The sequence below is a fragment of the Carcharhinus amblyrhynchos genome, chromosome 9, assembly GCF_965287045.1.
Source record: "Carcharhinus amblyrhynchos chromosome 9, sCarAmb.v2.hapA, whole genome shotgun sequence".
NCBI classification, from domain to species: domain Eukaryota; kingdom Metazoa; phylum Chordata; class Chondrichthyes; order Carcharhiniformes; family Carcharhinidae; genus Carcharhinus; species Carcharhinus amblyrhynchos.
In genome coordinates, this window is record NC_137332.1 from 3,098,822 (window position 1) to 3,110,993 (window position 12,172).

The 12,172-nt window shown below is 45.9% G+C and overlaps 1 protein-coding gene across 5 annotated transcripts in view; it reads right to left on the reverse strand.

Annotated features, from left to right (window-relative positions):
* Positions 1 to 12,172, reverse strand: part of slc44a5b (solute carrier family 44 member 5b) — a 273,622-nt gene that overhangs the window by 96,084 nt on the left and 165,366 nt on the right. The gene's annotated exons all lie outside the window — the stretch shown is intronic.

Below are 12,172 nucleotides of genomic sequence, written 5' to 3' on the forward strand. Positions count from 1 at the left end.
GGGCCGGATGGGATCGATCCCAGGTTACTGCAGGAGGCAAGGGGAGAAAAGCTGGACCTTAACAGGTATCTTCACATCCTCATTGACCACAGGTGAGATTCCAGAGGAGTGGAGAATAGCCAGTGGTGTTCCCTTGTTTAAGAAAGGAAGCAGGGATAATCCAAGGAACGAGAGGCTGGTGAGCCTGATGTCAGTGCTGAGGAAGCCTTTGGAGAAGATACTGAGGGACAGGATATCTGCACATTTGGAAGAAAAGGAACTAGATAGTGATAGGCAGCAAGGTTTTGTACGGGAAAGGTCAGTCTCACCCACTTGATTAAATTTCATGGCAAAGATAATTGATGAGGGAAGGGCTGTGGATGTAGTTTATATGGACTTCGGTAACACGTTTGACAAGATCCCACATAGCAGACTGGTACAAAAACTAAAAATCACATGAAATTTGGGGTGGGCTAGCTAGTTGGGTACAGAATTAGCTTGGTTATAGATGACATAGATTAGCGGTGGTAGGGTGTTTTTCAGAATGGAGACCTGTAACTAGCGGTGTTCCCCAGGGATCAGTGCTGGGACCTCAGTTTGTTTGCAGTATATATAAATGATCTGGAGGAAAATGTAAAGGTAATGTAATAGTAAGTTTGCAGATGACATGAAGATTGGTGGATTTGGGGATTGTCAGAGGATACAACAGAATATAGATAGATTGGAGACTTGAGCACAGAAATGGCCGATGGAGTTTAATCCGGACAAAGGTGAGAAGATCTGTTTTGGAGGATCAAATTTAGATGGGAATTACACTGTAAATGGCAGAACCCTTAAGAACGTTACAGAGGGATCTGGGCATGCAGGTCCACAGTTCCCTAGAATTGGGTGGCACATGGCACAGTGGTTAGCTGTGCTGCCTCACAGCACCAGGGAGCCAGGCTCGATTCCCAGCTTGGGTCACTGTTTGTGCCGAGTCTGCACGTTCTTCCGTGTCTGTATGGATCTCCTCCGGGGATCCTGCTTCCTCCCACAGTCTGAAAGACGTGCTGGTTAGATACATTGGCCGTGCTAAATCCTCCCTCAATGTACCCCAACAGGCGCGGAGTGTAGCGACAAGGGGATTTTCACAGTAACTTCATTGCAGTGTTAATGTAAGCCTACTTGTGACCCTAATAAATAAACTTTACAACTTTAAAGTTAAACTTTAAATGCCAACACAGGTGACCAAGGTGATTAAGAAGGTATATGGCACACTTGTCTTCATCAGCTGGGACATTGAATACAGGAGTTGGGAAATCACGTTGCAGCTTTATAAAACCTTGGCTACATTTGGAAGATTGTGTGCAGTTCTGGTCACCACACTACCAGAAAACAACCATCATCCCGGTACCTAAGAAAAGCCAAATAGCGTGCCTTAGTGACTATGACATCCAACAATATGAAGAGCTTTGAAAGGTTAGTCACGGCACAAATCAATTCCAGCCTCCCTTCTCTATGAACAGTATGCTTTGTCTGTATAACGTGCAAGAAACAATACTTTTCACTGTATGTTAGTATATGTGACAATAATAAATCAAATCATATCAAAGAAGGACATTGATGTTTTGGAGAGAAGGTTCAAAGAAGGTTCACCAGGATGTTGCCTGGACTCGAGGGTGTTGACTCTGAGGAGAGGTTGAATAAACTAGGATTGTTTTCACTGCTAGAGGCTGATGGTTGACCTGATACAGGTCCACAAAATGATGAGAGGCACAGACAGGGTGGAGAGTCAGAGGCTTTTCCCCAGGGTGGATGTGTCAGTTACACGGGGGCACAGGTTCAAGCTGAGAGGGGGGAAGGTTAAGGGGGATGTGCGGGGGAGGATTTTCATACAGAGAGGGGTGGGTGCCTGGAACGCGCTGCCAGAGGAGGCGATGGAAACAGGCACATTAGCAACATTTAACAGGTATCCAGATGGGTCCATGAATAGGGAGGGAATAGAGGGATACGGACCGAGTGAGGGCAGAAAGTTATCTTTAGTTTAGTTAAAGCATCATGTTTGGCACAGGTTTGGAGGGCCTGTTCCTGTGCTGTACTTTCCCTTATTCTTTGCTCCTGGCCAGTTGTTCCACAAATCCCCAGGCTATAAGTCTGTTTTTAACATCACATGCACCACGGGGAAGTCCTTTCTCTGTCCATGCTAGTTACTCTTTATCTGGAACCTCCTCCATGTAAACACCAAACACTATCACTGCCAAATTCTTTTTGTTTTGCCTCCTTTACCAATTTATCACTAAATTTGTTTGCTGCCATTCAAGCTTTTCTATCGTTGAGGCTCTTAACCTTTCAGTTGCTCCTCACTCATCCTTTGTTTCTTGCCCTTGTTAAACTACATCCAACTAGATCTCCTCTTTCTATCCGGACTCCACTCCTCAACATGTCCTTCCTGTGATTAGATTTATCTTCACAAGATCCTGACCTTTCCCTTGGGCTGTGATTACCGTGAGGCTCACTGCCTGTACCAAGCCTACGTTTCCTGGGATTTTCACATTTTTACTTCTGTCGACCATTCCGTGGATCTGCTCGTCTGCCCCCTGTACATTCCACCAGTTTCTTTCCTACTTTGCTGTGGTCTTTCCAATCCTTCCCTCTCTTCCTTCCGCTCACTTGCCTCTTCTGGAGTGTCTGCCACCTTGTACCAGTTTTTGACGAATGGCCCTAGCCTGGGGTTTGCTATCACTTGGTCTGGCCTCAGTAAGCCTATTTGTCTCTGTCACAATCGATTGCTTGTGCAAGTCTGGAACGTTCTTGACAAATGTGTTCGTGCATTCTTGGCTTCCATCATCCGTTCAGGATTCGGCAATGTGAAACCAATGGCAGGGAGCCATGTGGAACGTTCCCGTTTTGTGAGATTATCATTTTGCCAACCGTGCCAATTCCTTCTGCTTTTCTCTTTTCTAACTCACCATGTCCCGGGGCTAAATCTATTTCTCATGGTCTGATTCAATTCTCCACAGCTCCACTGATTATATCTGAAACATTGTTCTCCTCTCCATCTGCCCGGCAATAAAACGTTCTGCAAAAAGTAATAAAAACATAGAAACTAGAAGCAGGAGGCCATTCAGCCCGTCGAGACTACTCTGCCATTCATTTTGATCACAGCTGATCTACGAATTCAACATCCCGATCCCTCCACTTGCTCCCATATCCCTCCATCCCTTGAGGCCCAAGAGCTGTATCCAATTTCTTCTTGAAATCACACAGCGTCTATTCCAAAGTCAGGGGATGGCCCACGTCATTGAAAGTATTTTCAGATTCCTGCGATGGATGAATTGTCTCTCACCCCAACCATCTGAAATGAGAAGATCGCATTTTGAAGATCGCAGCGAGATAGCTCCAAAATCTCCCGCCGGAAAGACTTTCTGCTGTCGTCGTGAGAATATTCAAATTTTCACACACAATCTGGAATTCATCAGTGGCAAATTCTTCCCCACTGTCTGTGGCTGGCAATCTCAGCTCTGTCTCTGTCCCGGTCTCTGTTATTGGACCGATAATTACTTTGTTACCTTTATTATAACCAATGGCAGCTTCCTGCACGCGTGGAATTCAAATATTTGCTTTGTAGAAGAAAATCCCAGACTTTGGTTCATTAAAGTTCCTCGCCAGTGGAAGATTCACTAATTATCCCACTGTGGCATTCCCTCTACTTTTACAAATATTACATTTATACCTTGCAGCAATAATTCCCCATCAGTCCCCTCTATCCATGATCAAAATCCTCAACCTATAGCCAGAGGGATGTGCAAATTGTTACTGCAGTTTGGTAATGATTGCCTCTCTTCTCCTTTCTATTCCTATCCCTCGCATTAACACCTCTTTAACATTCTGTCTAAAGATGATAGATTTGAAAATAATACAATAATGGCCTGACTGTGTAAATTACTAATCTACAGATCTCCCATTTATCACACTTCACACCCATTTGACCTTTTTCACTGAAGCCTTACTTCAGAGTAAAGATGTTTCAGTCAATGTCACATCAGTGCTGAGACAGACAGAGATTCACCCTGGCTACTTTACACCAAATTACTATTCCTTTTAATGATTTCAACACGTTACCATCACCAAACCTGCGACAAACAGCACGGCCACCTTCTCTGACTTTACTTCAGCCTTCCTTATTTAAAGGATCCAGTTTAGCCAGTCCACTCACACACTGCGGACGCACACTGGATGTAATCGGGTTGTTAAGACGACAAACGGGACCCTTGTCTTTATCAGTCGTGGTATCGAGTGTAAGAGCAGGGAGGTTATGTTGGATAAAAGCAAATTACTGCGGATGCTGGAATCTGAAACCAAAAGAGAAAACGCTGGAAAATCTCAGCAGGTCTGGCAGCATCTGTAAGGAGAGAAAACAGAGAGTTCAGATGACTGGATTCGAAACGTCAGCTCTTTTCTCTCCTTACAGAGGTTATGTTGGAGCTGGAACAGTGTGTACAGCTCTGGTCATCTCACTATAGGAAGGATATGATCGCACAATGAGATGACAAAGAGCGAATGTTTCACACCGTCAATCTTGTGGGAAACTCAGATGCCGGCAGCTGTATCCCGATCGTCTGACCCATTCTACTCCCTTAGAAACTAGACTGCAACGTTTAAAATTACAAGATAAGGTGATGAATGTGAGTGATAAAATGCAGATGTGGAATTCCCAAGTTTACAGTTGGGATCCCACGGAAAATCCCCGGCGACCAGTGCGGAGATGACGAGGATTCATTCAGAAGGAAGCTCCTGTGATGTCATCACGCACAATGGTGAGGCGGCACTGAGGACAAGTCAGGCCCACTCAGTCTCCATCCAGTCTCATTGCATCGAGGACAAGATCCCCATTAAACCAGGAATAACATCCAAGAAAGACAACCACACAGGATACTGCGAACAATTAATGCCTCAGACAAGGGCCTAATACAAGCTCTGTGTGTAACAGCAGATTATCCCAACACACTGGAAACTCTTTAGCTTTATTAGTGCTCCAAACTTATGTATTATTAACTAAACATGAATATAGATTGAAAATTGTTATTCTTTATTGCAATGGGGGTGGGTGGGGAAGTATCTTTGAGAAGAAAGGGGAATGCTGTAAGATCTCTTTACAGGTTAGCAGAATGAGATAAGAACTGAAGAACATAAGAATTAGGAGCCTGCTCCACCATTCAATAAGATCTTTTTGTGGACTCAGCTCCACTTACCCGCCCACTCACCATAACCCTTAATTCCTTTACTGTTCAAAAATCTATCTATCCTTGCCTTAAAAACATTCAATGAGGGAGCCTCAACTGGGCAGGGAATTCCACAGATTCACATCCCTTTGTGTGAAGAAGTCCCTCCTCAACTCAGTCCTAAATCTGCTCCCCCTTATTTTGAGGCCATGCCCCCTAGTTCTAGTTTCACCCACCAGTGGAAACAACTTCCCTGCTTCTATCTTATCTATTCCCTTCATAATCTTAGATGTTTCTATAAGATCTCCCCTCATTCTTCTGAATTCCAATGAGTAAAGCCCCAGTCTACTCAGTCTCTCCTCATAAACCAACCCTCTCAACTCCGGAATCAACCTAGTGAATCTCCTCTGCACCCCCTCCAGTGCCAGTATATCCTTTCTCAAGTAAGGGATGGGGCTTTTTCTGAATGGAGGTCAGTCACCAGCGGAGTGCCTCAAGGATCTGTTCTGGGACCCTTGTTGTTTGTCATTTTCATAAATGACCTGGATGAGGAAGTGGAGGGATGGGTAAGTAAGTTCGCTGATGACACTAAGGTCGGTGGTGTTGTGGATGGTCTGGAAGGATGGCAAAAGTTGCAGCAGGACATAGATAGGATGCAGGACTGGGCGGAGAAGTGGCAGATGGACTTCAATGCGGATAAATGTGTACTCGTCCATTTTGGCAGAACCAACGGGATGAACGAGTACACTATCAAGGGCAGGAGTCTTAGTAGTGTTGAAAAGCAGAAGGATCTAGGGGTCCGGGTCCACAGGACTCTTAAATCGGCCTCGCAGGTGGAGGAGGTGGTCAAGAAGGCGTATGGTGTACTGGCCTTCATTAATCGAGGGATTGAGTTTAGGAGTCGGGAGGTAATGCTGCAACTTTATAAGACCCTTGTCAGGCCTCATTTAGAGTATTGTGCGCAGTTCTGGTCGCCTCACTATAGGAAAGATGTAGAAGCTATTGAGAGGGTACAGAGGAGATTTACAAGGATGTTGCCTGGACTGGGAGGCATGCCTTATGAAGTTAGGTTGAGGGAGCTGGGACTCTTTTCCCTGGAGAGACGAAGGTTGAGAGGCGACCTGATAGAAGTTTATAAAATGTTGAGAGGAACCACTAACCTTATTGAGTTTTTTGAGAAAGTGACCAAAGAGGTGGATGGGGGTAAGGCAGTTGACGTGGTATATATGGATTTTAGTAAGGCGTTTGATAAGGTTCACCATGGTAGGCTTCTGCAGAAAATGCAGATGTATGGGATTGAGGGTGATCTAGGGAATTGGATCAGGAATTGGCTAGCGGATAGGAGACAGAGGGTGGTGGTTGATGGTGAATATTCATCATGGAATTCGGTTACGAGTGGTGTGCCTCAGGGATCTGTTTTGGGGCCACTGTTGTTTGTAATCTTTATTAATGATCTGGACGAGGGTATAGTTGGGTGGATTAGTAAATTTGCTGATGACACCAAAGTCGGAGGTGTGGTAGATAGTGATGAAGGGTGTCATAGTTTGCAGGAAGACTTAGACAGGTTGCAGAGCTGGGCCGAGAGGTGGCGGATGGAGTTTAATGCGGAGAAGTGTGAGGTAATTCACTTTGGTAGGAATAACAGATGTGTCGAGTATAGGGCTAACGGGAGGACTTTGAATAGTGTGGATGAGCAGAGGGATCTAGGTGTATGTGTACATAGATCCCTGAAAGTTGGGAGTCAAGCAGATAAGGTTGTTAAGAAGGCATACGGTGTCTTGGCGTTTATTGGTAGGGGGATTGAATTTAGGAGTCGCAGCGTCATGTTGCAACTGTACACAACTCTGGTGCGGCCGCACTTGGAGTACTGTGTGCAGTTCTGGTCCCCACATTACAGGAAGGATGTGGAGGCTTTGGAGAGGGTGCAGAGGAGGTTTACCAGGATGTTGCCTGGTATGGAGGGGAGGTCCTATGAGGAGAGGCTGAGGGATTTGGGGTTGTTTTCGCTGGAAAGAAGGCGGCTAAGAGGGGATCTTATAGAAACATATAAGATGATTAGAGGTTTAGATAGGGTGGATAGTAATAGCCTTTTTCCTCTGATGGAGAAATCTAGCACGAGGGGGCATGGCTTTAAATTAAGGGGGGGTAGCTATAGGACGGACGTCAGGGGTAGGTTCTTTACCCAGAGGGTGGTGAGGGATTGGAATGCCCTGCCTGCTGCAGTTGTAAATGCGCCTAGTTTGGGGGCATTTAAGAGATCCGTGGATAGGTTTATGGACGAGAAGGGATTGGTATAGGCTAGTGGGTCATTGTTTTGTAACTGGTCGGCGCAACATCGTGGGCCGAAGGGCCTGTTCTGCGCTGTAATGTTCTATGTTCTATGAATAGATAGGGTGGATTCTCAGAGGCTATTTCCCCGGGTTGAAATGGTCGCTACGAGAGGACACAGATTTAAGGTGCGGGGAGGAAAGTACAGAAGTGATGTTAGGGGTAAGTTTTTCACTCAGAGGGTGGTGAGTGAATGGAATCGGCTGCCGTCAGTGGTGGTGGAGGCGAACTCGCTGGGGTCTTTTAAAAGACTTCTGGATGAGTATATGGGGTTTAATGAGATTGAGGGTTATAGATAGGTCTGTAGGTTGGTAGGTGTTGATGTGATCGGCGCAACTCATGGGCCGAAGGGCCTGTTTGTGCTGTAATGTTCTATGTTCTATGTTCTAAGTAAGGAGACCAAAACTGTACACAGTAACTCCAGGTGTGGCCTCACCAGCACCTTATACAGCTGCAACATAACCTCACTGTTTTTAAACTCCATCCCTCTAGCAATGAAGGACAAAATTCCATTTGCCTTCTTAATTACCCACTGTACCTGCAAACCAACTTTTTGATTTGATTTGATTTGATTTATTGTTGTCACATGGATGAGTATATTGTGAAAAGTGCTGCTTCTTGACATGCTATACAGACAAAGCATACTCTTCATAGAGAAGGAAAAGAGACTGCAGAATGTAGTGTTACAGTCACAGTTGGGGTGTAGAGAAAGATCAACTTAATGCAAGGTAAGTCCATTCAAAAGTCTGACAGCAGCAGGGAAGAAGCTGTTCTTGAGTCGGTCGGTACATGATCTCAGACTTTTGTATCTTTTTCCTGACGGAAGAAGCTGAAAGAGAGAATGTCCGGGGTGTTTCGGGTCCTTAATTATGCTGGCTGCTTTGCCGAGGCAGTGGGAAGTGTAGACAGAGTCAATGGATGGGAGGCTGGTTTGCGTAATGGATTGGGCTACATTCACAACCTTTTGTAGCTTCTTGTGGTCTTGGGCAGAGCAGGAGCCCAGACCGAGCTGTGATACAACCAGAAAGAATGCTTTCTATGGGGCATCTGTAAAAGTTGGTGAGAGTTGTAGCTGACATGCCAAATTTCCTTAGTCTTCTGAGAAAGTAGAGGCATTGGTGGGGCTTTCTTAACTATAGTGTCAGCATGGGGGGACTAGGACAGGTTGTTGGTGATCTGGACACCTAAAAACTTGAAGCTTTTGGCCATTTCTACTTTGTCCCCGTTGATGTAGAGAGGGGCATGTTCTCCTCCACACTTTCTGAAGTTGATCACTATCTCCTTCGATTTATCAACACCAAGGATTTGAGATTCCTGCACAAGGACACCCAGGTCCCTCTGTACAGCAGCATGCTGTAACTTTTTAACATTTAAATAATAGTCCATTTTGCTGTCACTGATCACCAACCAGAAAAACACCCATTTACCCCGACTCTTTGCTTTCATGACATCACTAGAAGGGGAATTACAAAATCACACGGGGCAGAAGAGGACCTTTGGCCCATCAAGTCTACACTGAAACGTGAGAAACATCTAACTTACTGAATCCCATTCACCAGCACTTGGCCCAAAGCCCTGAATGCGCTGATGTGCCAAGTGCTCATCCAGGTACTTTTTAAAGGATGTGAGGCATCCCGCCCCCACCACCCTCCCAGGCAGCGCATTCCAGACCCTCACCACCCCCTGGGGAAAGAAGGTTTTCTTCATATCCCCCCCTCACCTCCTGCCCCTCAGCTTGAACCAATCTCCCCTTGTCTGATCCAGCCTAGTTTTGTTTTGAGTAGAACACACAGATGTCTTCAATCTTTATATTTATATATAATTATTCTCACGCGCCTTTTTTTAAAAAAAAAATTACATGGAATGTGGATTTTGCTGTCAATCCCTGACCGACCTTGAACTGAGTGTCTCACTCAGCCAGTTCAGAGTTAGTTACATTGCTGTGGTTCTGGAGTCACATCTAGGCCAGACTGGGTAAGGACAGCAGATTCCCTTCCCCAGAGAACATCAGTGAACCAGATGGGTTTTTCCAACAATTGATGATAAGTTTCATGGTTGTCATTACTCAGATCAGCTTTATATTCCAGATTTATTAACTCAACTTAAATTCCACCAGTTGCCACGGTGGGATTTGAACCTGTGACTCCCAGAGCATTAGCGTGAGCCTGTGGATTACTAGTCCAGTGACCTCACCACTGTGCCACCATCTTAGTCTTAATAAATGAACCAACAAAGCATTAACCAAATCCCTTACAAACAATGGGTGTCTATTACTTAATAACACACAGCTGTAATGTGGACGCACTTTCTGTAACCATCAAAGTGGAACTCAAATCCAAAGCTATTAAACTTTAGTCAGCGATAAGTTTAAAAAATAAACCTAGGCAAGTACTCCTGCGCAGCATTTAGTTTTAGTGTGACTGTGGGAGGGAGTGTAATCAGTGTTGAATTGTATAGTGAGCAGCCAGCTGAGTTAAATCTGTGACAGTAACGTGCAGGACACTCTGTGCAAACACACTGTGCCTCATCGCACCTCCAGGAGACAGCCCGAAACACTTTGCAACGGAAGACTTCATTCAACTGTTGGAGTCCAGTCACGGCTAGCGATCATGGCAGCCATTTTACACACAGCAAGATCCCACGCAGCAGCTTTTACAGATGCACCGTAGAAAGCATTCTTCCTGGCTGTGTCACAGCTCCTGCTCTGCCCAAGAGCGCAAGAAACTTGAATGCAGCCCAGTCCATCACACAAACCAGCCTCCCATCCGTTGACTCTGTCTACGCTTCTCACTGCCTTGGAAAAGGCATAATTAAGGACCCCGTACACTCAGGGCTTTCTCTCTTCCACCTTCTTCCTTCGGGAAAAAGATACAAAAGTCTGAGGTCCCGTACCGACCGACTCAAGAACAGCTTCTTCCCTGCTGCTGTCAGACTTTTGAATGGACCTACCTCGCATTAAGTTGATCTTTCTCTACACCTGAGCTGTGACTGTAACACTACATTCTGCACTCTCTCCTTTCCTTCTCTATGAACGGTATGCTTTGTCTGTATAGTGCGCAAGAAACAATACTTTTCACTGGATATTAATACATGTGACAATAATAAATCAGATCAGATTCTGATGGAAGGTGATTTTTGGGCTGAGATGTTCACTCTGTTTCTCTCTTGCAGAGTATTTCCAGGATGTTTCAGATTTCCAGTATTTGCCGTGTTTTGGTTTTGGGAATGTCTGTGTGGACACGGACAGAGGAGGCTGTGATTTGACCTTTCAGCAGTGGGCCCTGTGGTGCCCACAGTGAATATCTGGAATTCTCTGCCCGTTGAAGTGGTGGAGGCTACCTCGCTAAATATTTTTAAGAAGCGGGTTGATGGGTTTTTGATAAGAGAGGGGATTAAGGGTTATGGGGAGAGGGCGGGAAAGTGGAACTGAGCCACGACAGATCAGCCATGATCTTATTGAATGGCGGGGCAGGCTCGAAGGGCCAGATGGCCTACTCCTGCTCCTATTTCTTATGTTCTTATGTTCTTATGTGCCTCTGATGATGCAGCATTGGATATCTGAGATTGAAGGAGTCAGAGTGAGGCTTGGATCCACTCAATCCCAGAGCTGACTCACTGTTTCGCTGTTTGAAGGCCCTATCACACAGCTCTCTGCTAACTTCCAGCTCGGAGTCAGAGGGTACAGGCCTGCAATTCCAGACCTGGGGATATATCCCGGGGGAACACTGCACTGACAGGCTGCTGCGTGGGCTGACCTGAGGATCCCCTCAGGATCACTAAGGTGTATGTGGGCCACGCAGGGGATTTCTCTCTCACTGTCCTGGGTCCAATACCTATCCCTCATCCAATAGCACTCAAACAGGCGTACCTGCTCGTTAACCCATTGCCCTGCATGGACACGGAATTCTCCAGAAAGTCATCACTGTAATTCCCACAGAACGGCAATCTTTCAAAAGTATCTCATTGACTATGATGCACCTTGGGCATCCTAAACTTGTAAATAGTCTTCTGCCCCCTCCTCTCTCACTCTTTCTCTCTCCCCTCCTGTCTCTCTTTCTCTCTCTCCTTCCCTCTCTCTCTTTCTCTCTCTTCCTCGCTCTCTCTCTCTCTCCTTCTCGCTCTCTCTTTCTCTCTCTCTCCCCTCCTCTCTCCCTCTCTCCTTTCCCCTCTTCCTCTCTCTTTCACTTCCCCTCTCTTCTCCTTTCCTCTCTCTCGCCCCCTCTCTTTACCTTCCTCTGTCTCTTTCTCTCTCTTCTCCCCTCTTTCTCTTGCCTCCTCTCTCACTCTTTCTCTCTCTCTCTCCTCCTTCCTCTCTCTTTTTCTCGCTGTCTCTCTCTTTCCACTCCTCTCTTTCTCTCCCTCTCGCCCCCCTCCTCCCTCTCTTTCTCTCTCTCTCTCCTCTTTCTCCTTCCCTCTCTCTCTCTCCCTCCTCCCCCGTGCTGTACTCAGTGGGAATGTTCTTTGTTGCTGGGTTTTTATTTATCGCTCTTTCAGCCTCAGTAATCACCGAGTTGATTGAGGAGAAATGAGGCTGAGATTAAGGCGCTTGTTTAAATCTGGTTTTTGCAGAGAGTTCTCTCTCTGGCCAATCTTTATCTCCCAGTGAACATCGGGAAGAGTTAACTATCTGATCATTAAGGCACGGCTATTAGTGGGATCTTGCT